Below are 26,405 nucleotides of genomic sequence, written 5' to 3'. Positions count from 1 at the left end.
GTCTTCTCCAACACCACAGTTCAAAAGCATAAATTCTTTAGCACTCAGCTTTCTTCACAGTCCAACTCTCACATCCATACATGACCATTGGAAAAACCATAGCTTAGGCTGCAGCTATTTTTCTTTCAGTACTTTAAATATATCATGCCTTCTAGCCTGCAAAGTTTTTGCAGATAAATTAGCTGATAGCCTTATGGGGGTTTCCTTGTATATAACTCTGTTTTGTCTTGCTGGCTTTAGAATACTCTCTTAATCTTTAGCTTTTCCCATTTTTCTTATGATATGTCTTGGTATGTGTCTGTTTAGGTTCTTCTTGTTTGGTACCCTCTGCACTTCTTATTAAAGAAGGCAATGGCACCCCACTCCAGTACTCTTGTCTGGAAAATCCCATGGAGAGAGGAGCCTGCTAGGCTGCAGTCTATGGGGTGGCGAAGAGTCGGACACGACTGAGAGACTTCACTTTCACTTTTCACTTTCATGCATTGGAGAAGGAAATGGCAAGCCACTCCAGTGTTCTTGCCTGGAAAATCCCAGGAACGGTGGAGCCTGGTTGGCTTCTGTCTATGAGGTCGCACAGATTGGAACAGGACTGAAGCGACTTAGCAGCAGCAACAGCAGCACTTCTTATACCTGGATATCTGTTTCCTTCTTCAGTTTTGGAAGTTTTTAGCCATAATTTTATTAAATAACTTTCTGACCATTTTCTCTCTTGTTTGCTTCTGGGGCCTCTCTAGTGCAAATGTTTTATGCTTGATTTTACCAGAGTTCCCCTTAATGTTTCCAGCTTTCTTTTTTAATGTTTTTCTTTTAAGTTTTCTGATTGAGTAATTGCATTATTCTGTCTTCTAGATATGGGATGCATTCTTCTTTATCACCTAGTTTGCTGTTAATTTCTCCTATTGTGTTTTTCTTTGTTATTACATTTTTCAGATCTGATTGATTCTTTTATATATTTTCCAATTCCTTGATACAATTCCTACTGAGTTTATCCTTTTTTTTCTGTCAGTTAGCATTATGATTATTAGTGCTTTGAACACTTTATTTGCTAGATTATTTATTTCTATTTTATTGTGTTTTTTTTTTCCCCCTCCAGAGGCTTCCTCTTTTTTTTTTTTTTCACTGAAGCAAATTACTGGGTATTTTCATTTTGCTAAACTTTCTCCATTTCTGAAATTAAGTTAAACAGCTACCTATTCTAGTTTTAAAAGGTTGTCCTTATGTGGGAGCATCCCTATACAGTCTGTTGTTCCTATTGACTTAGGTGGGCATCATGGATATGATGTTAGCACAAGTCATGACTTTGCTCAGGGTGTACTAACAGCTCTCACCTTAGTAGCAAGTGGGGCTGGAGATGGCAGGGCTTACAGTTGGAGCCAAGAGTGGCATGGGCTTCTCCTCTGCTCAGTGGCCAACTTCACTTTATTAGGGTGCAGCAGCAGGTCCTAAGTTGCTAGAGAAGAAGCCTTGATTATGGTTCATGCTAGCTCCAGACTCTCTAAATGAACCTTTCCCCACTTCAGATGGCACTGTCACCCCAGAGAACAGGCTATGACTGCCACAGCCCCAGTTAGTCAGACCCAGTCCATTTCTGATGTTCCACATCTCTAAGTAGCAGTAATTTCTGCTCTCACTTTGTTCTGTTCAGTTCAGTTCAATTCAGTCGCTCAGTTTGGTCCAACTCTTTGTGACCCCATGAATTGCAGTATGCCAGGGCTCCCTGTCCATCACCAACTCCTGGAGTTCACACAAGCTCATGTCCATTGAGTCAGTGATGCCATCCAGCCATCTCATCTTCTGTCGTCCCCTTCTCCTCCTGCCCCCAATCAACCCAGCATCAGAATCTTTTCCACTGAGTCACTTCTTCCCATGAAGTGGCCAAAGAATTGGAGTTTCAGCTTCAGCATCTGTCCTTTCAAAAAACACCCAGGATTGATATCCGTTAGAACCGACTGGTTGGATCTCCTTGCAGTCCAAGGGACTCTCAAGAGTCTTCTCCTACACCACAGTTCAAAAGCATCAGTTCTTTGGCACTCAGCTTTCTTCACAGTCCAATTCTCACATCCATACATGACCACTAGAAAAACCATAGCCTTGACTAGATGGACATTTGTTGGCAAAGTAATGTCTCTGCTTTTGAATATGCTATCTAGGTTGGTCATAACTTTCCTAACAAGGAGTAAGTGTCTTTTAATTTCATGGCTGCAATCATCATCTGCAGTGATTTTGGAGACCCCCAAAGATAAAGTCTGACACTGTTTCCACTATTTCCTCATCTATTTCCCATGAAGTGATGGGACCAAATGCCATGATCTTTGTTTTCTGAATGTTGAGCTTTAAGCCAACTTTTTCACTCTCCTCTTTCACTTTCATCGAGAGGCTTTTTAGTTCCTCTTCACTTTCTGCCATAAGGGTGGTGTCATCTACATATCTGAGGTTATTGATATTTCTCCTGGCAATCTTGATTGCAACTTGTGTTTCTTCCAGTCTAGCATTTCTCATGATGTACTCTGCATAGAAGCTAAATAAGCAGGGTGACAATATACGCCTTGACGTAGTCCTTTTCCTATTTGTAACCAGTCTGTTGTTCCATGTCCAGTTCTAACTGTTTCTTCCTGACCTGTATACAGGATTTCTCAGGAGTCAGGTTAGCTGGTCTAGTATTCCCAGCTTTTTCAGAATTTTCCAGTTTCTTGTGATCCACACAGTCAAAAGCTTTGGCATAGTCAATAAGGCAGAAATAGATGTTTTCTGGAACTCTCTTCCTTTTTGGACGATCCAGTGGATGTTGGCAATTTGATCTCTGGTTCCTCTGCCTTTTCTAAAACCAGCTTGAACATCTGGAAGTCACAGTTCACGTATTGCTGAAGCCTGGCTTGGAGAATTTTGAGCATTACTTTACTAGTGTGTGAGAGGAGTGCAATTGTGTGGTAGTTTGAGCATTCTTTGGCATTTTCTTTCCTTGGGATTGGAAGGAAAACTGTCCTTTTCCAGTCCTGTGGCCATGCTGAGTTTTCCAAATTTGCTGACATATTGAGTGAAGCACTTTCACAGCATCATCTTCCAGGATTTGAAATACCTCAACTGGAATTCCATCACTTCCACTAGATTTGTTTATAGTGATGATTTCTAGGGCCACTTGACTTCACATTCCAGGATGTGAGGCTATAGTTGTGTGATCACAACTTCATGATTATCTCAATTGTGAAGATCTTTTTTGTATCTTTTTTGATCACTTTGTTCAGATGGCATCAATTCCAGGCTAGCATGATACATCACCACTGAGTACTCCTCTTAGCCAAGCCAGTCATTGCCATCGTGTGGAGCTGTTTTGGAAAGCAAATGAGACAGAGTAGGTCCTCCACTTGGGCTGTACCATGAACCAGTGCAGTCATGAAGGATTGGCCAGAATTTTATGCAGTTTCAATCTATTTTTTCCACCTTGTTTGAGGAGTAAGCACATGTGTGTCCACTCTTTACAGGAAAATTCTAGATTACCCTACTGTTAATCACACTGGTTTTCTAGCCAGATATGAAGACATTTCTTAATTGTGTTAGTCTCCAGGATGGGGTGTCCATATGTGACCTGAAACTTTCATCCTCATGAAAGATTTCTGCCCTTGTAATCTCCCTCCCCCACCCCCATCCCCACCTTCTCTGACCTTTTCCAGGGGTAAAGATCCTTACTTGATCATTCTCTTCCCTATTACATGACTCTATGAGAATCTTCTTATTGACTTCATTGTATGAGTTTTTCAGCCAGTTACTTTTCTGCCCTTGAGGATTGCTTCAAATCTAGATGCAGTTTCTGTGTGTTCATGGGACAAAATGAGTACCATGTTCTCCTACTTCTAATCTTGAACTCTTCGTATATGCTTATTTTTTGTGAGTACTTAGAAAAGAATATCTTTGAAAAAGAGGACAGAATAACAAACATAATCACACTCTCATAATGTGCAATAATGTGGCATTTTATAAATAATGGATGTAGACACTACTCTTCTAGAAGAACATCAGCACAAAGATTGTGGTTTTCAGGTACCATGCTGTGTAGTAGATTCAGTTCAGTTGCTCAGTCCTGTCCGACTCTTTGTAATCCCATGAATCCCAGCCTCCCTGTCCATCACCAACTCCTGGAGTTCACCCAGACTCATGTCCGTCGAGTCGGTGATGCCATCCAGCCATCTTATCTACTGTCATCCACTTCTCTTCCTGCCTCAATCCCTCCCAGCATCAGGGTCTTTTCCAATGAGTCAACTCTTTGCATGAGGTGGCCAGAGTATTGGAGTTTCAGCCTCAGCATCAGTCCTTCCAATGAACACCCAGAACTGCTCTCCTTTAGAATGGACAGGATGGATCTCCTTGCAGTCCAAAAACTCGCAAGAGTCTTCTCCAACACCACAGTTCAAAAGCAACAATTCTTCGGTGCTGAGCTTTCTTCACAGTCCAACTCTCACATTCATACATGACCACTGGAAGAAACATAGCCTTGACTAGACGGACCTTTGTTGGAAAACTAATGTCTCAGCTTTTAAATATGCTGTCTAGATTGGTCATAACTTTCCTTCCAAGGTGTAAGCATCTTTTCATTTCATGGCTGCAATCATCTCTGCAGCGATTTTGGAGCCCAAAAAAATAAAGTCTGACACTGTTTCCCCATCTATTTCCCATGAAGTGATGGGACCAGATGCCATGATCTTAGTTTTCTACATGTTAAGCTTTAAGCCAACTTTTTCACTCTCCTCTTTCACTTTCATTAAGAGGCTCTTTAGTTCCTCTTCACTTTCTGCCATAAAGATGATGTTATCTGCGTGTCTGAGGTTATTGATACTTCTCCCGGCAATCTTGATTCCAACCTGTGCTTCTTTCAGCCCAGTGTTTCTCATGATGTGCTCTGCATAGAAGTTAAATAAGCAGGGTGACAATATACAGCCTTGAAGTACTCCTTTTTCTATTTGGAACCATTCTGTTTTCCCATGTCCAGTTCTAACTGTTGTTTCCTGACTTGTAAATAGGTTTCTCAGGAAGCAGGTCAGGTGGTCTGGTATTCTCCTCTTTTTCAGAATTTTCCACAGTTTATTGTGATCCACACTTTCAAAGGCTTTGGCATAGTCAATAAAACAGAAATAGATGTCTTTCTGGAACTCTCTTGCTTTTTCTATGATCCAGCAGATGTTGGCAATTTGATCTCTGGTTCCTCTGCCTTTTCTAAAACCAGCTTGAACATCTGGAAGTTCACGGTTCACGTATTGCTAAAGCCTGGATTGGAGAATTTTAAGCATTACTTTACTAGCGTGTGAGAGGAGTGCAATTGTGTGGTAGTTTGAGCATTCTTTGGCATTTTCTTTCCTTGGGACTGGAATGAAAACTGACCTTTTCCAGTTCCATGGCTACTGCTGAGTTTTCCAAATTTGCTGACATATTGAGTGTAGTACTTTCACAGTATCATCTTTCAGGATTTGAATTAGCTCAACTGGAATTCCATCACCTCCACTAGCTTTGTTTGTAGTGATGCTTTCTAAGGCCCACATGACTTCACATTCCAAGATGTCTGGCTCTAGGTGAGGGATCACACCATCATGATTATTTGGCTGCGAAACTCTTTTATGTACAGTTCTTCTGTGTATTCTTGCCACCTCTTCTTAATATCTTCTGCTTCTGTTAGATCCATACCATTTCTGTCCTTTATCGAGCCCATCTTTGCATGAAATGTCCCCTTGGTGTCTCTCATTTTCTTGAACAGATTTCTAGTCTTTCCCATTTTGTTGTTTTCCTCTATTTCTTTACACTGATCACTGAGGAAGGCTTTCTTATCTCCCCTTGCCATTCTTTGGAACTCTGCATTCAAATGGGAATATCTTTCCTTTTCTCCTTTGGTTTTCACTTTTTTTTCTCTGCACAGCTATTTGTAAGGCCTCCTCAGACAGCCATTTTGGTTTTTTTTTTGCATTTCTTTTCCATAGGGATAGTCTTGGTCCCTGTCTCCTGTACAATGTTAGGAACCTCTGTCCATAGTTCATCAGGCATTCTGTCTATCAGATACAATCCATTAAATCTATTTCTCAATTTCACTGTATAATTATAAGGGATTTGATTTAGGTCATACCTGAATGGTCTAGTGCTTTCCCCTACTTCCTTCAATTTAAGTCTAAATTTGGCAGTAAGGAGTTCATGATCTGACCCACAGTCAGCTCCTGGTCTTGTTTTTATGACTGTATAGAGCTTCTCCATCTTTGGCTGAAAAGAACATAATCAATCTGATTGTGGTGTGGACCATCTGGTGATGTCCATGTGTAGAGTCTTCTCTTGTGTTGTTGGAAGAGGGTGTTTGCTATGACCAGTACATTCTCTTGGAAAAACTCTATTAACCTTTGCCCTGCTTCATTCCATATCCAAGGCCATATTTCCCTGTTACTCCAGGCATTTCTTTACTTCCTACTTTTGCATTCCCATCCCCTATAATGAAAAAGACATCTTTTTTGGGTGTTAGTTCTAAAAGGTCTTGTAGGTCTTCATAGAATCATTCAACTTCAGCTCTTTCAGCATTACTGGTTGGGGGATAGGCTTGGATCACCGTGATATTGAATGGTTTGCCTTGGAAATAAACAAAGATCATTCTGTCGTTTTTGAGATTTCATCCAAGTACTACATTTCAGATTCTTTTTTTGACCATTCTTTTCGTTGGCTACTCCATTTCTTCTAAAGGATTCCTGCCCACAGTAGTAGATATAATGGTCATCTGAGTTAAATTTACCCATTCCAGTCCATTTTAGTTTGCTGATTCCTGGAATGTTGACATTCACTCTTGCCATCTCCTGTTTGACCACTTCTGATTTGCCTTGATTCATGGACCTAACATTCCAGGTTCCTATGCAATAGTGCTCTTTACAGCATTGGACCTTACTTCTATCACCAGTCACATCCACAACTGGGTAGTGTTCTTGCTTTGTCTCCATCCTTTCTTTCTTTCTGGAGTTATTTCTCCACTGATCTCCTGTAGCATATCGGGCACCTATCGATCTGGGGAGTTCCTCTTTCAGTATCCTATCATTTTGCCTTTTCATACTGTTCATGGGGTTCTCAAGGCAAGAATACTGAAGTGGTTTGTCATTCCCTTCTCCAGTCCAATATTTTAAAAAGAAATATTTTAATTTAGGATATATGTAAATGATATGTAATATATATCATTCATTGTACATATTTGTTTATATCTATAGTAAGGCAAAAGAAAAAAAGGATGAATTCATTGTGACAAAACATACCCGAAGCATAAAAATTCCGTGCAGTCTACTATACAGGCTATTTATCCATAAGTAAACAAACCTGGAAGAAGCACAAGCTGGAATCAAGACTGCCAGGAGAAATATTAATAACCTCAGATATGCAGATGACACCACCCTTATGGCACCAAGTAAAAATGAAAGTGAATTGGCTCAGTCGTGTTCGACTTTTCGTGACTCCATGAACTGTAGCCTACTACTCTTCTCTGTCCATAGGATTTTCCAGGCAATAGTACTGGAATGGATTGTGATTTCCTTAGTAAAGAGGAACTAAAAAGCCTCTTGATGAAAGTGAAAGAGGAGAGCGAAAAAGTTGGCTTAAAGCTCAATATTCATAAAACTAAGATCATGGCATCTGGTCCCATCGGGGGCTCCAAAATCACTGCAGATGATAATTGCAGCCATGAAATTAAAAGATGCTTACACCTTGGAAGGAAAGTTAAGACCAACCTAAACAACATATTCAAAAGCAGAGACATTACTTTGCCAACAAAGGTCCGTCTAGTCAAGGCTACGGTTTTTCCAGTGGTCATGTATGAATGTGAGATTTGGACTGTGAAGAAAGCTGAGCACCAAGGAATTGATGGTTTTGAACTGTGGTGTAGGAGAAGACTCTTGAGAGTCCCTTGGACTGCAAGGAGATCCTACTAGTCCGTCCTAAAGGAGATCAGTCCCCTGTGTTCATTTGAAGGACTAATGCTGAGGCTAAAACTCCAATACTTTGGCCACCTCATGCGAAGATTTGACTCAATGGAAAAGACCCTGATGCTGGGAGGGATTGGGGGCAGGAGGAGAAGGGGACGACAGAAGATGAGATGGCTGGATGACATCACCGACTGGATGGACATGAGTTTGGGTGAACTCCAGGAGTTGGTAATGGACAGAGAGGCCTGGCATGCCTCTCTGTCATGGGATCGCAAAGAGTGAGACATGACTGAGGGTCTGAACTAAACTGAAACACACCATAATTAATTATGGCATTTGAACTTTTTATATATTAATATTCTAGTAGCTGATTTCCAATTGCTCTTCATTTTTTATTGATGAACGTCTTGAACCAGATGTGGCTAACAAAAATATAGCTATTCTTTGTTCATTCATATGCTGCCAATCGTTAACTATCTGCCATATGTGGTGTTTTAACCTGCACAGTTTCTCTATGGATGGTTGGATTTTCTTAAAGAACAGTATCAGATATTAGTTAAGAGCCTGACTCCAACTCTATATGGTCTGAATTTAAATGCCAGCCCTGCCATTTCTATAGGTAACCTTGTGCAAGATGCTTCATATCCCAGAGGGTCAGATCCTCCATGTGCAATTGGAAATGGAATAGGATTGAGGAGAGCATTAAATAAGTTTATGCTCTTTGTACAGTTCTTGGAACATTTTGTCCTTGGACAAATGTCAGCTATTATTATTACTTTTATGTTTTACTAAGAGCTCTCTGAATGCTACCCATAAATCCAGTCCCACTCATCTTTGGTCTTTGGGAAGGCATAATAATAGTAATAATGATGAAATAACAGAAAGCAGTGTTTAATGAGCACTTACCACTAGCATTTTCCATTGATCCTCACAATAGGTATGCAGAGTGGTTTAAGGAACTGCAAAGATCGCTTTGTTAAGAAAGACCCTAAAATCTGATAAGATTCATGCATAATGTTTATTTCAAAAGACAAAAGTAATGTTCTTTGGTTGCCCACTGTCTTATATGGTCCATTCTAAATAAACCTGACCACACCCTTGGAAAATCCATTAAAATCTTTCCTTATCCTGCTCCTTGGACCATAATGTCCTATGATGCAGTTTCTACTTCATTGTATAATATTGAGGCTAAATGTGTTCCACATAGGCGTTTTTATAGCTCTTGGTTTTGTTCAAATACATAGACATTCCTTAAAACACTTTTAGAGATAGAAGAAGATTTTAACTGAGTGATAGATGAAAGAAAATTGACGTAAAATTACTAAAAAATTAAGGATGTGATATCAAATTAAAATCACATGACTTCTTTGTTTAAGGAAGATATTACTTTATCCAAATCTAGGATTATATCTTGGTTATAAAAAATATTTTATCTAGTCTCCAGAAAATAGTGTATATGTGCACACACGTGTGCGTACCTGCACCTGTGCAGGCACATGGAGCAATTTATTTTCTTTCTGTGATGTTAAGCAAGATATTATATAGTACATAGAGTTTAATTCTCTCTTCTCCATTTGCTATGACCCAATATGTTGCTAGATTGATACCTCTTTGCTACCTCATTGGCATTTTTAGGCCTTTGAATTCTGATCTCTACTTTTGACAAGAAATTGGTTATGGGTGTGAAACTGAGTATTTCCTGTATAGCTGTATGATACTTCTAGTTAAGGATGAGTTAATTGCTTGCTTATATATTCCCTTCCCCCTCCAATACATAGCAGGATGTGAAATGGCTATTTGAGATACTGAATTTTTTTCAGCTTCCACGTTTTATGACCTTGATTCTTTAGATATGAATGCAAAATATGAGAAAGATTAATAAGACAGAGAATATGAAAGCCATTCCACTTTATATCTGGATCAATATTTTTGAGCAATTTGATGGCACACATTCTAACTTAGGGATATGAATTTGTGTGTGTGTGTGTGTGTGTGTGTGTATGATAAATTTGCATATAAGAGCATTCACAAAGTATTCTTGGAACAAAAAGCTGTCGATTAGATATAGATTTACTTGTGCTGTTTTCTTAGCCTAAAGTTTTCATATCTACTTCTCTATTTGCTTTTGTGATGGCTTAAAGCAATGCTAATGTAAATAATAAAGATTAAACAGATAAAATGGATTAATATTTAATTAAGAAGAAAGAAGGATATGCACTAGAACCAACATTTGTTTTGTAACATAAAGCTTTCCATTAAAGCTTTTGTATCTTTCTATTAACAGTAATTTTAGAAAAAGTAATCCTGAAGGAGTTTCTAGAGGAGATGTGTGAGAGAAGGAAGTTCCAATAAAGAATAGACAGTTCTATGGTGCTCATTCAGATGATGAAAATTCACATAAAGAGGAAAACTTCCAGACTTCAAAAACTACTACCCAGAATGCCATGTGATCAGGGCTTAACATTTCACCTTAATCACTTATCCCATTTTATTTGAATATAATATAAATATTTCACTTACTTATAAGTTGTATCTGTTTTCTTTCATTGATTCATTGTTATTTATTTTAAAAATACTTATTTATTGCCTTTTATGTTGTAGGTACTAAGGAGAGAGGTATAAATATGCAGACCTAATTTTGTGGTAAACATTGTTAATGCCTTGTCTGTGGTGCTCAGGCATTATTAGTAGGTGCTCCCTGTGACTTCCACATGCCAGTTTGCATTTGTGCTAAAGATCAGATGTAAGCAATCCAGCTGACTTACCCAAGTGGACTGAAAGTGAAGAGATACCAACTCTTTGGGAGAGGCCTTTGCCAGTGGCTCTGTGAAGTTAGTATATAAAAATTCCAATTCTCTTTTCCTGTTAGTAGGATAATACTGAGGCATTTATGTTATAAAATTTCTTGGAGTTTCTCTATGGGATTAAGCTTCAGCTAGCCACTGCTCTCATTTGAATCCTTATAAGGTCAACTCTTGGGAGAACCAAATTATGACACAGTGTCTGCTGTCATATAATTTACACCTCACTCCAGTGAATCTCAAAATAAGATTAGATGCCTGCTGCATCAGAAACAATCTGTATTCTTGGAAAAGTAGAGTAATCTAGAGAAACTGAACCAAAATCGTTACCGGAGAATCATGGTAATTTGGACCTTTACCTTGCTCTCTAGTTGATTTGTATGTTCCCTCAAGTTTGAAAAGTATTGGCTTAATGGATGACTTTGCAAGACTCTCAGCCTTGATTAGGGTTCCCTGTTGGCTCAGAGGTGAAAAGCATCGGCCTACAATGCGGGAGACCTGGGTTCGATACCTGGGTCGGGAAGATCCCCTGGAGAAGGAAATGGCAATCCACTCCAGTATTCTTGCCTGGAGAATCCCATGGACGGAGGAGCCTTGATTTGGAAAAAGTAGAGTTGTAATGATTTAGTAGACATTTTAAATTTAAGGAATTAACATATATACAATTAAAGTAAAATTTTACAGTAAACTTTATTTTAATTTTAGTCTCTAAACATCAAAATGCATTTGAAAATCATAGGTATCTTTAAATTTCAAATACTTTGGATTATCAAACTAGAAATGAATGTTAGGCACAATTCACATGTGCTAACAGCAGAATCATGCACAATAAATAATATTGTCATATGTGTACTTTGTTAAGAGTATTTTGTGCTTTGACTAAAAGTATTTGGGGGTGGGGCATTTATTATTTATTCACTCTTCAACTATCCAAAATATATATACTGAATTATACAAGCAGATACTAAATTAAAATATAGAGGTTCATAAATAACAAAGTTAGACATGAATCCTACCATCAAACATAGAATACCTGTTAGATCTAGGACATTTCTACTGACAAAGTTAGACATAGATCCTACCATCAAACACAGAATACATCTGTGAGATTTAGCACATTTATACTCAAATATATACTTGAAAAAAGTTCAGAAAAAAAAGTATTCAGCATAAATATCACATGGAAAGAAACCTATCATTAGTGATAGTACCTAAAATTAACTACTTAAAACAAACATAAAAAATGAACAAACAGAAAACTTCACAACTTTTTCTGCATCTTTGTCAGTTTGAAGGAACTGTAGTGAGTGAGAGAAACATACTTACTCCTTGTTCAGAAGAAATGGCATAGTGTGTAGGAAGATGTGAATTTTTCCACTTTGTATGTACCTACAGAATCTCCAAGTGGAGTTTACTTTCGGAAAATTCATTTTATTTTACACATAATATGGGTAACTTGACAGATAACTATTGTTTCCAATGATTTCAAAGTGAATGCTTCTAATTGATAAGATTGAAGGCTTCTTTATCTCTTAGGAATGTAGGTCCTTATATATGTCTAGCTTCTCAGGATATTAGACCTGGATATATGTAAGAAACATATTTTATTAAAATACATAAACTACATTTGTATTCTAGATTTAGATTTAGTAGTTAACTTACTGTTATATAATTATCTTTAGTTATACTGAAAAGTTTCAGTTCTGAAAGATATTAGATTTTTTTTTTTTTTGGTGTATGATAACAGTGTCTGAAACAAAACCAAAAGAGTAACTGTAGTTTGGTATAGTATTACTATAAATATAAAACCCATTTAAAAGGCTCAAATATTCAAAAATACCATCATAGATGGAGAGGCTCTATACAGTCGGCAAAAACAAGACTGGGAGTGGACTGTGGCTCAGATCATGAACTCTTTATTGCCAAAATGAGACTTAAAATGAAGAAAGTGGGGAAAACCACTAGACCATCCAGAGATGACCTAAATCAAATCCCTTATGATTATACAGTGGAAGTGAGAAATAGATTTAAGGGACAAGATCTGACAGACAGAGTGCCTGATGAACTATGGATGGAGGTTCATGATATTCTAAGGAGACAGCGATCAAGACAATCCCCAGGAAAAAAATAATGCAAAAAAGCAAAATGGCTGTCTAAGGAGGCCTTACAAATAGCTGTCAAACTTCATGTGTTTTATACTGTTGATTCAAATATTATGGAAATTTAATGTATTTACCTATCCTAATATAAGAATACTGCTTATCTTTACCTATATACTCCATTGTCAAAGGCAGGTATTTAGAGAATGACATGGTTGAATGTGACAGCTCCTTTATTCTTAAAAATTTGACAGTATTTCTTATGGAAATGACAGAGAATGAAGTGTCACCAGTGATGCTTATTAAAAAGGAAAACACTCAAAATTCTCTGAGCCAGGCTTCAGCAATATGTGAACCGTGAACTCCCTGATGTTCAAGCTGGTTTTAGAAAAGGCAGAGGAACCAGAGATCAAATTGCCAACATAAACTGGATCATGGAAAAAGCAAGAGAGTTCCAGAAAACATCTATTTCTGCTTTATTGACTATGCCAAAGCCTTTGACTGTGTGGATCACAATAAACTGTGGAAAATTCTGAGAGAGATGGGAATACCAGACCACCTGACCTGCCTCTTGAGAAATCTGCATGCAGGTCAGGAAGCAACAGTTAGAACTGGACATGGAACAACAGACTGGTTCCAAATTGGAAAAGGAGTATGTCAAGACTGTATATTGTCACCCTGCTTATTTAGCTTATATGCAGAGTACATCATGAGAAATGCTGGGCTGGAAGAAGCACAAGTTGGAATCAAGATTGCCAGGAGAAATATCAATAACCTCAGATATGCAGATGACATCACCCTTATGGCAGAAAGTGAAGAAGAACTAAAGAGCCTCTTGATGAAAGTGAAAGAGGAGAGTGAAAACTTGGCTTAAAGGTCAATATTCAGAAAACTAAGATCATGGCATCTGGTCCCATCATTTCATGGCAAACAGATGGGGAAACAGTGGAAACAGTAGCTGACTTTACTTCTGGGGGGCTTCAAGTCATGGTAGATGATGATTGCAGCAGTGAAATTAAAAGACGCTTACTCCTTGGAAGGAAAGTTATGACCAACGTAGATGGCATATTAGAAAGCAGAAAAGTTACTTTGCTAACCAAGCTCATCTAGTCAAGGCTATGGTTTTCCCAGTAGTCATGTATGGATGTGAGAGTTTGACTATAAAGAAAGCTGAGTGCCACAGTGTTGATGCTTTTGAACTGTGGTGTTGGAGAAGACTCTTGAGAGTCCCTTGGACTGCAAGGAGATCCAACCAGTCCATCCTATAGCAGATCAGTCCAGGGTGTACATTAGAAGGACTGATGTTGAAGCTGAAACTTCAATACTTTGGCCACCTGATGTGAAGAGGTGACTCATTTGAAAAGACTCTGATGCTGGGAAAGATTGTGGGCAGCAGGAGAAGTGGATGACAGAGGATGAGATAGTTGGATGACATCACTGGCTCAATGGATATGAGTTTGTGTAAGCTCCAGGTATTGGTGATGGACAGGGAGGCCTGGAGTGCTGCAGTTCATGGGGTTGCAAAGAATTGGAAATGACTGAGCGACTGAACTGAGTTGAACTGAATCATCTCTTTCTACATAACTGGTATATTTTCCCTTCTAAGTCATGTGCTCATGTAAGTTTTCTGTAAAATAGTAATCTTTCTTACTCCAGGATTCAGCCAACCCCAGGGTATCTTAATTTATTTCTGTGTTCTTAAGTTGCTTCCTCCAGTTTGATGATTATTTTCCTCTACTTGTTTTACTCTCACATTAATTTTTCTTTTCTGTTACCTCTGAGTTATATTACACTTTTTCTGAAAAAAAAATGCATGATTTCAGAATTTTTCCCTATCCTCTGATTATATTGTACAATAAATTAAATGACAGTGTATTCTACTGGATACCAAGGAAAATGACATAAACAATGTTAAAACAACCACTTGCCATTGAAGTTGAAGGTGAAGAAAACTGTTGGCAATCTAACATTCTCTGCATCACCAGATTTTCTTCTCTATGAATTCTTGGGAAAGTGTGAAAAATGATTTTATTGGTCAAGTTTATCTCCATTTCTGTTATATGAACATTATATATGCTATATAATATCTCCTATTGAAGGAAGAAGGAACTGCATTTACCTTTAGAATTTTGCAGTGATTAAACAGATTGTAGGTAAATTCTGAAAGGGAGGAAATTTATATTATGATAAGGGAAAAGCAGACTTATTGAAATTATATTAATAAAAATAAATAAACCTTATGAGAGCAAGAAAACAAGAAAGATTTTTAAAGCATTTACAGTGAACCATCCTATGTAAACAAATAGCACACACATATACAGATATAGGAGAAATCAACACAATATTATAATTATACATCAACTAAAAATAAATAAATAAAAAAAGTAACTTGTTTGTGGATGGCAGTGTTCCAAAATTGAAGTAGAGCAGACATAAAATGTTGAGTTAGTAATTTCTATGTGTGTTTTTTCTATATTTTGAGCACACATGGTTGACATAGGGCCTTTCTAGCAAAAAACTTTACATGCTCCTATAAGTTTTCTTAAAAATTATCTTTTGCCTAATTAAATGCTTATGGAATAATTAAATTATTTCATGTTAGTAAAGGAGGCAAAAAGATAAGAAAGCTGCCCACATTTTGGGGCATTTATAGTAACAGAGTGAGTTGGGTGGAACAGGTTGGAATGATGCTAGCAGTGGCATATCACAAACAAGAGAAACAAGAATTTCAGAGGAAGATATTAAGTCCACATGGTTCATATGCCTTTTTTCATGAGGATATTCTATTTCCAGTGATAACTTAAGAGGTGGTGGGTTTTATTTAATAAACGAAGACCAACTTCTGGTAATCTAGGTGGATCAAACGTATGTTATTTACACTTGTGCCCAAAAGTCACACTGAAAACTCAGAACAAGGATAAAAGTTTATATGTGCATCCATGAGAACAAAATATAGAACGGGTGAAATAATTTAAATGTGGAACATGGAAAAACTGATGGACACCTAACTGATTATTATCAAAGCAGAAGGGAATTCCAATCCGGCAGTGAGGAGAGCTCAGCGAGAAGCACATTTGACTCAGAAATTTACTCACAAAAATTGGAGGCACCTCTGAGAGCGGCTTACTGCTGGGGCTGATGAAAAGGAGAATTGCTTAAAAATCCAGAAAGAACTGAAGTTTTGTTGTTTAAAGAGACTGAGCCAGGCATGGCTCTAGACACAGGGGCAATAAACATGTAGAGATATTATGTGGAGGTTCAGGGATCTGTAAAAGCTGATGTGCGTGAAAGTGAAAGTGTTAGTTGCTCAACCATGTCTGACTCTTTGCAACCTCTTGCCAGCGTCCTCTGTCCATGGAATTCTCCAGGCAACAATACTGGAGTGGGTCGGCGTTCCCTTCTGCATGGGTTCTTCCAGACCCAGAGATCAAACTGGAGTCTCCTGCATTTTGCAGGAGACTTCTTTATGATTTTTATCACCAGGGAAGCCCCAAAACGGATGTAGGGAATAGTAAAACCTCTTCTCTTACTCAACTCTGAGAACTCTGGCTGCTAACCTTGTAATTTGTAGACAGCATATTAAATAATTGTCCTCCTGGGTAACTGAGAAAGTCATGGACTTGAGAGTTCAAGTCCCCCTTCAACCTGATCACCTGATAAATAAACCCAACAGTCTCTCTCTCTCTCTCTCTCTCTCTCTCTCTATATATATATATATATATATATATATATATATATGTAAATGAGGAAAGAGAGTGTGTTCATGGATCAAGAAAAAGTGGCTGAGAACAATAGGGGAAAAATAATTGAAAAATAAAATGTCAAGAAAAATTAAAATTTCAGTAAAAGTGTTGAAAAATAAAGTTAACAAAGCTTTCCAGAACAGAAATAGAGAATGCTGGGGAAAATGACAACATTAGAGGACCCACATAAGATATCTAGCATCCAACCATATAAAGAAGTAACAGTGAAAATAGAAAGGAACAGTGAAGAAACAGAAAATAAATATATCAGTGCCATTAAAATTTAGAATTCTTCATCAATTCCAATTATTTATAGCATGTGGTGGTAGAATAATGCAATTGAGTGGTTGTGTAGTTTAGGGGTTAAGCCTGATTTTAAGTATTATACAGTGGTAAAACCATCTTCTCCATGACTTAGAGTTCAAATTTAAATTTCTTAAATTTCTCTTTTTCTTAGGAAATAGTAATCAGTTGTATTTCAATGTTGTTTTGAGTACTAAACAAGTAAATAAGTATAAAAGGCAGAGAGCAGTCTCTGATATTTAGGAAATTCTTAATAAGCATTAGCTACCAGTCTCATTTTGTTTACAGACATCCAAGACCTCAAAAAATTTGTTTTCAATCTATTTTCAATCACCTACTGTAAGATATGGATCTATAAAATTAAAACCATACATAAAGAGTAAGGGAAAAAAGGAAAATCAGGAAACAGGGATCCAATGCAGAAAAGAATTGATTGGAACATCTCTGATGAGGCTTAATGGAGATCTCAAGGTGACAAAATAACAGCTATTTTGCAGCATTAAAGAACAGATTCCACACTGGAGAAAGAAAAGAGAGCTTCATGAAGTATTTATTTAAGGAAAAAATTAAACCAATAAAGTATGTAATGCATGAATGAAATTATAGTTATATTTTCAGGGAAGAGTATTGGGATGAATTAGCACTAAACAGGGGTTCCCAGGTGGCGCTAGTGGTACTTTAAAAAAGTGGTAAAGAATCTGCCTGCTAATGCAGGAGATGCAAGAGATGCAGATTTGATATCTAGATGGGGAAGATCCCCTGGAGTAGGAAATGGTAACCTGCTCCAGGATTCTTGCCTGAAAAATTCCACAGGCAGAGGAGACTGACAGGCTACAGTCCATGATGCCATAGAGTCAGACATGACTACATGACTTAGCAAAATAGCAAGTTATCTTTAACCACATATAAGCAAATAAAATAATGATTAAGAGGTGTTAAAAACTTTATGAAAAAGGAAATAAATTAGAAATGTAAAATAGCACTTTAATAATAAATACAATATATGTAATCATAACCATGTGGATATTAAATATTGATCTAGTAAAAATATTTGAGTAGTTTTATTGGAAACACTCTGTGCATCTGGCATTGTGAAATTAGTGTGGTTTACAGTAAAGAAAAGGAAATTCCCTTTTTTTTTCGTAGTAGGAATTCAGTAGATAACATCTGAAACTGAAAAATTAATATATGGGGTGTAATTATCATATTGATAAATGTGGATATAAATTTCAAAAGAAATAGTTTCAATTCAAAAAATTGAAGATAATGGAAATAGATATCAGAAATTAGGGATCGGAAGATTTGAGACAGGTATACTGTTATACTTGGTTATAAGCCTTGTTGAGTTATTTGGTATTTTAAACTATGCACTTGTAACTTTTCAGTTAAAACTATGGAAACATTGCTACCCATATGGATGATTTGTGTTAATTTTAAAAAAGAAAATTCCTCTGACTAGGTACAGGTGATTACAGAGCTGAGTCAAGGTTATATGGACTAAATTTCAGTCCCACCTCTACCCAGTAACAGACCCTTGATTAATGGAAAATCTACACAACTATACATAGCACCTTACAATAGTGGATTATTGCAGCTGTTAAAAGAGAATAAATTTGAACTTGATGATGTGGAAAGAAGTTCACTATATGTTAAACACTGGAGATGATGAATTATAAAAGTGTATTTGAAAAAACATCTTAATTTGATTAAAATGAACTTTTAAAAACTATTCATTTAAGTTGTATTAACATTATACAGTTATTGTCTCTCAAAATATAAATCCCCTATTTTATTTTGCTTTAAGATTTCTATTTATTTATTTGGCTGTGGTGGGTCTTCTTTGCTGCGTGTGGGCTTTCTCTAGTTGCACTGACTAGGGGCTGCTATTTATTGCAGTGCGCAGACTTATTGTGGTGGCTTCTCTAGTTGTGGAGCACAGGCTCTACACATGAAGGCTTCTGTAGTTGTTGCACTTGGTCTCAGTAGTTGCAGCTCTCAGACTCTAGTGGCTCAGTAGCTGTGGTGCTCGGGCTTAGTTGTTCCATGGAATGTAGAATCTTCCCAGACCAGGGATTGAACCTGCATCAGCAGGTGGATTCTTAATCATTGGACCACCAGGGAAACCTGTAAATCCCCTAAAGTGTCATATCATGCTGCTGCTGCTGCTAAGTCGCTTCAGTGTCCGACTGAAGCGTGTCCGACTCTGTGTGACCCCATAGATGGCAGCCCACCAGGCTCCCCCGTCCCTGGGATTCTCCAGGCAAGAACACTGGATTGGTTTGCATTTTCCTTCTCCAATGCACGAAAGTGAAAAGTGAAAGTGAAGTTGCTTAGTCGTGTCGGACCCCATGGACTTCAGCCTTCCATATCTCTATGATATAAAATTGTGAATAATTTTTAAACCACTTAATAGTAACACTTTTTATACAATAAGAATATGATGTTTGTGTATTTATATAGTAGCAATATATACCTTAATATATACCTTTATAGTAGCTTTGTATATATCTTAAATATCAAGAAGAACATTTTAAATACTTCAAAAATGAAAATGGAGTTTTTGGTGAAAATTAAAAATGGCTGTTCTTCACGTATTTTTTTTTAACTAAGAAGACATGAAATGATATGAAATATATTTTGGAAAGGTAAAATTGGAAAACTTCCTAAAGAAAAGAAAATCTGTTTTTGCTGGGAAAACAACATTCCCAGAGGCTGATATCAAGCTATTTCTTTTCAACTCCAAATGACAGAATGCATAGACATTCCCTACCTTTACAACAAAACAGATAGCAAGAGTTAGATGATACTGTCAATCACATTTCTTCCCAGAAGATCTGCTGGAGAAGGGCTGGGCTACACATGCCAGTATTCTTGGGCTTCCCTTGTGGCTCAGCTGGTAAAGAATCCACCTGCAATGTGGGAAACCTGGGTTCGATCCCTGGCTGGGAAGATTCCATGGAGAAGGGAACAGCTACCTACTCTAGTATTCTAGCCTGGAGAATTCCATGGACTATATAGTCCACGGGTTTGCAAAGAGTCAGACATGACAGAGTGACTTTCACTTTCACTTAAGCACAAGAGAAAATATAGTCTTTATTCCCCTGACCACAGAGATGTTCAAACAGGTGATGTGCACTTGTTTTCTTTCTTAGAAAAAATTATCATTATCATGACCAGAGCTATGCTAAAAGAAGGAATTATTTCCTCTGCAAGAATGTAGGATGTGGTTTAATGGATGGACCTATGGGGTTAAAGGGTCAGAAGATTTAAAAAAGTTAGAAATATATTGCAAGAGTCTTTACGTATTAGAGTTTATGAGAATCTCATAACATTTTTATCCAAACATTATTCAGTGATATTAACTTTGATTACAGTCAAAAGTGACCAAGATATCTGTGCAAAATAAAATTATGGTTCAAGTATAATCAAACACTATTTCAAGAAGAACTGGAACAATTAATGAGAACCAGACATGAAATGACCAGGAGAGAATTTGCTTTGTTACTTTATCCATACCCACATTAAAGGGAAGATTTAATCAATCCTGAACACTGAGAAGCAATAGGCCATTTTAAACTGCCAGATGAAAATACTTTTCTCAGTAACATCTTCTCATTTAATAATTCTCCCATACAGAGAAAACTTTCATTACAGTTAACCTAATTTCAGTATGCTGCAGAGATACATCATTGGCCCCTTTCTTAACTCCCACTGGTTCTCATTCTTTAAAATTTAACTATTTTACATTTGATAACTATTATCTAATATTAGCTCAGCCATCTTTGATTCAGTCTCAGTAATCCAAATTACTCTAACCTATCCTCTAAGGCCAGATTTCGCAGCACTTTATATCTCTGTAGCTCTCAACTGAGCACACTTCAATTTGTCCACATCTCCATTTTGCTCCTGAGCTCAGAATTAAAGATATTATTTTAATAAGAATTTCACCAGTGTCGAGTATATAATGGCATGATCATTTTTCAGTTATAGTATTTTACAGTATAATGCATGCTTGCATTGTACATTTTTTCACTCACTATGTAGCGTGTCTTATTGTAATTGGCTTGTGATATCCTGTGACATCTAGATCCTTTTGTACTCTATCTAATTATAGATAACTTTAATAAATCCTTAACTGAGATTTGCTAGTCTGTTAGGAACATTACTTTTATATGCTTATAATTATCTTGAACACGTTTTGTTATTTAAAATTATATTGCATATTTTATCCTTTAAAATTAATGACTAATATCTTGGTATTGTTGTTGTTCAGTCACTCAGTTATGTCTGACTCTTTGAGACCCCATGGACTCAGCACATTATCCTTCAGTCTCCTGGAGCTTGCTCAAACTCATGTTCATATGATCATCTCAATAGAAACAGGCCAATGATTAAACATTTATTAAAGATACTAACAGCAAACTATGATTACTTAGAATTTCTGTAATCAAATAAGGGAATCTACAAAAAGCTAACAAAAATACTCCATAGTGAAAAAGCTAAAGCTTACTCTCTGAAATGGAGAAAATGATAAAGATGCTCACAATCACTATATCTATGCAACATTGTGCTAAAATATCCCACTAGAGAGAAAAAGCAACACAAATTACATCTGTGTGTGTGTGTATATATATATATATATTATAACTTTAAATGCATATATATATATGCATTTAAAGTTATAAAATAACTCAGAGATATTAGAAAACTGGAAAAATCTCATCACTTTCCCTTTACAGTTCAGCTCAGTTTCAGTAGCTCAGTCATGTCCAACTCTTTGTGACCCCCATGGACTGCAGCATGCCAGACTTCCCTGTCCATCACCAACTCTCAGAGCTTGCTTAAACTCATGTTCATCAAGTTGGTGATGCCATCCAGCCATCTCATCCTCTGTCAGTCCCTTCTCCTCCTGCCTTGAATCTTTCCCATCATCAGGGTCTTTTCTAATAAGTCAGTTCTTTGCATCAGATGGCCAAAGTAATGGTTTCATCTTCAGCATCAGTCCTTCCAATGAATATTCAGGGCTGATTTCCTTTAGGTTTGACTGGTTTGATATGCTTGCAGTCCAAGGGACTCTCAAGGGTCTTCTTCAACACTACAGTTCAAAAGAATCAATTCTTTGGCACTCAGCTTTCTTTATGGTCTAACTCTCAAAGCCATACATAATTACTGAAAAAAGCATAGTTTTGACTATACAGACCTTTGTAAGCAAGGTAATGCCTCTGCTTTTTAATACATTTTCAAGGTTTGTCATAACTTTTCTTACAAAGAGCAAGCATCTTTTAATTTTATATCTGCAGTCACCATCTGCAGTGATTTTGGAGCCCAAGAAAATAAAGTTTGTCACTTTTTCCATTATTTCCCCATCTATTTGCCATGAAGTGATGGGACTGAATGCCATGATCTTAGTTTCTTGAATGTTGAGTTTTAAGCCAGCTTTTTCAATCTCTTCTTTCACCTTCAGCAAGAGGCCCTTTAGTTCCTCTTGACTTTCTGCCATCAGGCTGGTGTCATCTGCATACCTGAAGTTATTGATATTTCTCCCAGAAATCTTGATTCCAGCTTGTGCTTCATCCAGCCCTGCATTAGTAATACATAAGAAATGTAATCACATGAAGAATAAAAACAACAGCAAAAAATTCTAACTTCCATTCCAGGTTCTGACTTTAATCAGTTGTGAAAATAATACTTAATTTTTTTTTCAATATCCTTTCCCTAAAATAAGAATTCTGAAGCAGGGACATCTGAAATTTTTCTATCTCTAAAATTCTATGATTTATAGAAAATGATTTTCCATATCTAGGATAAGTTTTAAATTAATATCTTGAGCACCTTCTCTCTGTGTGACATACACTGTACTAGACACTGCAGTAAAGCAGTAAACAAAACATATATTTCTTATCTTTTGTTTCAAAAGATAAATATAAAACAATATATTAGTATTTAGTACATTAAAAAAGAAGAAAGTAAAAGAAGAGAATTAGGAAACAGGGTAGGGTTTTTAATTAACTGGGCAAGGGAAGTTACACATAGATAGTGATATGTGAGAAACAAAATAATAAGTATGGAAGTCTTAAGTAGGAGTGTGACTGGCGTATTTAAAGAATAGCAAAGAGGTGGGTGTGCCTGGAACACAGTGATGGAAAGAAAGAATAATGAGAAATGAGATCACATATGTTCTGGGACAAGGAGATGTTATGTAGTGCATTGTACGGTGTTATAAGGACCTAGCCTTCACTTTAAATAAGATAGGGACGACTGGAATGCTTTGAGTTCAAAATTGACAAGATCTAATAGTATCACTGTGAATGCTCTGTTAAAATAGATTAATATGGTGCAAGAACAGTGATCATTTAGGAGATCAGGAAAGTGAAAAAGTGAAAGTGAAGTCACTCAGTCATGTCCGACTCTTTGTGACCCCATGGATTATAGCCTACCACGCTCCTCTGTCCATGGGATTCTCCAGCAATCAGGGCTTTAATTCAAATGAGAGATCAAGGTCGGAGGCTGAAGCATGGTAACTTGGCCGGAGCAGTAGTAATAGAGGGATGAAAAGTGATTTAGTTCTAAATACATTTTAAAGTTGCAGAATGTGCTGGTGGATCAGATACAGGGTGTAGGGGGAAAAAGTGTGTATAAGATTATATAATTAAACAGATGTATATGCAGAGTACATCATGAGAAATGCTGGACTGGAAGAAACACAAGCTGGAATAAAGATTGCCGGGAGAAATATCAATAATCTCAGATATGCAGAGGACACCACCCTTATGGCAGAAAGTGAAGAGTAACTAAAAAGCCTCTTGATGAAAGTAAAAGAGGAGAGTGAAAAAGTTGGCCTAAAGCTCAACATTCAGAAAACGAAGATCATGGCATCTAGTTCCATCACTCCATGGGAAATAGATGGGGAAACAGTGGAAACAGTGTCAGACTTTATTTTTGGGGACTCCAAAATCACTGCAGATGGTGACTGCAGCCATGAAATTAAAAGACGCTTACTCCTTGGAAGGGAAGTTATGATCAACCTAGATAGCATATTCAAAAGCAGAGACATTACTTTACCTACCGACTAAGGTCCGCCTAGTCAAGGCTATGGTTTTTCCAGTGGTCATGTATGGATGTGAGAGTTGGACTGTGAAGAAGGCTGAGCGCCGAAGAATTGATGCTTTTGAACTGTGGTGTTGGAGAAGACTCTTGAGAGTCCCTTGGACTGCAAGGAGATCCAACCAGTCCATTCTGAAGGAGATCAGCCCTGGGATTTCTTTGGAAGGAATGATGCTAAAGCTCCAGTACTTTGGCCGCCTCATGCAAAGAGTTGACTCATTGGAGAAGACTTTGATGCTGGGAGGGATTGGGGGCAGGAGAAGGGGACCACTGAGTATTAGATGGCTGGATGGCATCACTGACTCGATGGATGAGAGTCTGAGTGAACTCCGGGAGTTGGTGATGGACAGGGAGGCCTGACGTGCTGTGATTCATGGGGTTGCAAAGAGTCGGACACGGCTGAGAGACTGAACTGAACTGAATGTTATGTAAATAGATACATCCTTCTGTAAAAATCTTCAGGTATATATGCACTGTGCACTTCTAATTTTTAAAGCTTTCATCTCTTAAACATTACTGATGGAGACAGATTGTAATGTTAACCTGTGAAAAGATTTTTTTCTGTAAATAAGTAAATTGTGTTATTTACTTTTAATAATTTGGTTGTAATAAACTCATTTCTACCTGCTTCCAAGTAGTATATCTCTATGTCTACATATGCATCAATATCTATGTCTATTTGTATCTAATTAGAGATAGAGATAAATTTACTTTAAGCTCAAATTATGGTTTTGCAAAATTAAGTGACTTCTGAAGTTAGAATTTGAATACCATCATTCTGCTTTCCAACCATCAATGAAAAACCTTTCTGCCACTTAAGAGTTTCTACCTCTTAAACAAGTTCTTGTCCTCTTTTTATTGATAAAAATGCAAAACTGATCAATGGGTACAACTTCTGTAAAGTTGATGCTAAAAATCTCAGCCATCGCTATATCGAATTTTGCTAGTCTGTTATTAGGTTATTTGAGGAAATCTTCCCAGTATCTTCAGAGAATTTCATTTGTAGATTTAATAGTCCACATCTCTGGGAAAGTCTTTTCAAATATTCTATGCTTTAAAAACTGCTATATAGATCCCATCACTAGAAAAGAAAATATGGGGCTAATATTCCTATCAATAGTTTTAGATGCAGGAAATTCAAGCACCGTTTCAAAATGGATAAAAAAAAAAAACTGGCCTTCAGCAATAATCATAGCACTTAAGATTGTCAATTTTTGATTATTGCTTTTACTTTACACCTGCTGTGTTCATACTGTGCAGCTCTGAGAATGCATTAGCTGCAAGCACTAGCACTTCCAGCAGGCCAGTTAACAACATATTCCAGTTACCAGGAGTCATCAGAACTCAGAGAGAGTGTTAGCAAAACACAGTCATTGAGCAAGGCTAGAGGATGCAAAAGAAATTTTAAGTCAATTTTTGAGAATTCACAGATACCTTTTATATCTATTCTAGTTAAAATTGTGCTTGAAACGTTTTGGCCAGAGTACAAAGTTGGATTTCCTTTTTTATTCTGTTGAGATGGCAAAAGTGTTCTTTTGTAATAAATGATTTTAATTTTAAACTTGAAACATTCAGGATGATATGTTTTATTTGGATAAACAGGCACAAAATACATACACACCCGTATACTTATGCACTCATTGCCAAAACCTCCCTGACCACCATCCTAAACAGTACTGTAATTTCCCCTGGAATTCATTTGAAGTTGATATATAGAATTTTGCATTTCTTTTTATAGTTGTGTTAATAAGGCCCATTAACAATAATTCAGTACAATGGTAAACTGTTTTACATTTCATTTGTGTGTATTTGAGTTTATCTGCAGTGTCCTTTTTAGACTGAAACATTTGACCACCACTAGTGGATATGATGTGCTATGCACAATATTTGAAATAAAAATCTTTCTCTACCCCCGAACTGTCATAATGAATGTGATTCTCAGTTAACTCATTCTTTTGGTTAACTGCGGTGATGGAGCACTTGGAAGATATGTTACCTGAAGCAGCAGAAATTACATGAAAATGTGTAAAATAGTAGCTGTCTGGGATTATTTTAATCATTTTCACTAGCAGGTCCCTAGGAATAAAACCTCGGAGAAGGCAATGGCACACTACTACAGTACTCGTGCCTGGAAAATCCCATGGATGGAGGAGCCTGGTAGGCTGCAGTTCATGGGGTCACTGAGAGTCAGACACGACTGAGCAACTTCACTTTCACTTTTAACTTTCATGCATTGGAAAAGGAAATGGAAACCCACTCCAGTGCTCTTGCCTGGAGAATCCCAGGGACGGGGGAGCCTGGTGGGCTGCCGTCTATGGGGTCGCACAGAGTCAGACACAACTGAATCAACTTAGCAGCAGCAGCAGCAGAAATAAAGCCTAGGAAAAGTTCATTTTCCTTTCTATATCCTCATTCATTCATTTGTTGTTTCTT

Source organism: Ovis aries, chromosome 2 (genome assembly GCF_016772045.2).
Source record: "Ovis aries strain OAR_USU_Benz2616 breed Rambouillet chromosome 2, ARS-UI_Ramb_v3.0, whole genome shotgun sequence".
Taxonomy (NCBI): domain Eukaryota; kingdom Metazoa; phylum Chordata; class Mammalia; order Artiodactyla; family Bovidae; genus Ovis; species Ovis aries.
This window is presented reverse-complemented; position numbering follows the sequence as displayed.